At 38.3% G+C, this 1,671-nt stretch overlaps 1 pseudogene; it reads left to right on the forward strand.

Moving 5' to 3' along the window:
- The first annotated feature begins 1,019 nt into the window (after positions 1 to 1,019).
- LOC117800387 lies at positions 1,020 to 1,662 on the forward strand (annotated as a pseudogene).
- Positions 1,663 to 1,671: the final 9 nt, after the last annotated feature.

Consider the following 1,671-nt stretch of genomic DNA (forward strand, 5'->3'; position numbering starts at 1 on the left):
AAAAAATATAAAATTAAAGAAAGAGAAAGGGGAGAGAATAGACAATGAAAATGTGTAGGAAATAATTATGAAATCGTTTTTAAAATATAGTCATTAAAGTATGAGAAATAGTCAACCTCACTAACAATCCAATAAGTGCAAATTAAATGAATTTTTTCAAAAGTTAGACAAAAAATTGACAATAAAAAATAAAAAGACATTATAAAAAGTAATAGTAAAAATGATAGCACCCCAGTGCCAGGTGCAACAAATAGGACAGTTTGACAATAGGCACCACAATATGTAATGTGTGAATTCTTTGATCTATAAATGTCACTTCTGAAAACTTAACCTAGATAATGAGACATATTGTAAGGTAAGTGTACAAGGATTTGTACACCTGAGTGGTTTAGAGCAGTGCAAAATAACATTAGCCTAAATGGTCATCAATAGTATTTTGATGTATAGTCTAGATCCATACCATAAAAGAATACTTTGTGGAAATCAAAAATGATCATGTAGTTGGCTTTTGGATGTGCCCAAACTATATTAAGTGAAAAAAAGAAAGTCCAGGAAACATTCAATCTAGGATGGTATTTTGTTTTAGAAGGTGAAGAGGAGGGAAAGAAGAGATGGGGCAGGGAAAGAAGGAGAGAGAGAACAACAGAACCTAGAAACATATTCAGCATATATATTGAAAATGATCACTTTTGGATTATGAATAATTATAACTTCCTTCACTACAATTTTTGTTTAATAGCTTACAATGAAGGTATGTTAGGTTTAATGTCAGAAGAACAAGCTAATAAAGGTATTTCTATTCTGGAAAAAAAATTTAAGTTGATTATTTATGAAAAAACAAGGTTAAAATAGCCTTACCAAACATCTTTGACACCAAAATGACTGCATCAGAGAAAAGAGCAGCAGCGGCAGCTGGAGGTCTTTGGTTGCAAGCTGTGGGCTTGCTGAGGCTCTTGGAGGAGGGGGAGTCCCTACGGACTGGAAGCTGGTTTGCTGAGGATTGAGTGAGCACTGTTTGAATGGCCAATAAATGCATAGTGACCAGAGGCTCTGAGTTCCTGGGGCAGCACATGGGGGAGCAGTTTCTGACCAAGAGGCTACACTGTCAATGGATTTGATATGCAGCAAGGTTTCAACATTCCCATGGTGACCTCTGCAGCCAGAAGGATCCCTACCCAACTCTGAAAGGTGTAAGCACAGTTATCCACTGTGTGTCACCCCCCACCAACCACTAACAAGAAAGTACTCTTTTATTGAGTGAATTACATTGGTACCAAGAATGTCAATGACACTTGCAAGGAGGCTGGGGTTCAGAAACTCATTTTTATCAGCACTGCCAGCGTCATCTTGAAGGAGGGTTGTCAACATCAAGAATGGAACTGAAGACCTTCTGTATGTCATGGAACCCATAGACTATATGGACACAAATATCTTACAAGAGAGAGCAGTCCTGTGGGCCAACAATATATTTCTTAACCATGACCATCTACCTTCATGACATTTTCAGCCCAAGGGACCCCAGTTGGTCCGCATCCTCATCGAAGAAGCCAGGAAAAAGGCAAGAGGAAGTTTGTGATTGGAAACAGGGAGAATTTGGTAGACTTCACCTTTATGGAGAAGGTGGTGTGCAGACACATCTTAACAGTAGAGCACCTCTCCTGAGATGCAGCA

This window comes from Ailuropoda melanoleuca, unplaced genomic scaffold (assembly GCF_002007445.2).
Source record: "Ailuropoda melanoleuca isolate Jingjing unplaced genomic scaffold, ASM200744v2 unplaced-scaffold69341, whole genome shotgun sequence".
NCBI classification, from domain to species: Eukaryota; Metazoa; Chordata; class Mammalia; order Carnivora; family Ursidae; genus Ailuropoda; species Ailuropoda melanoleuca.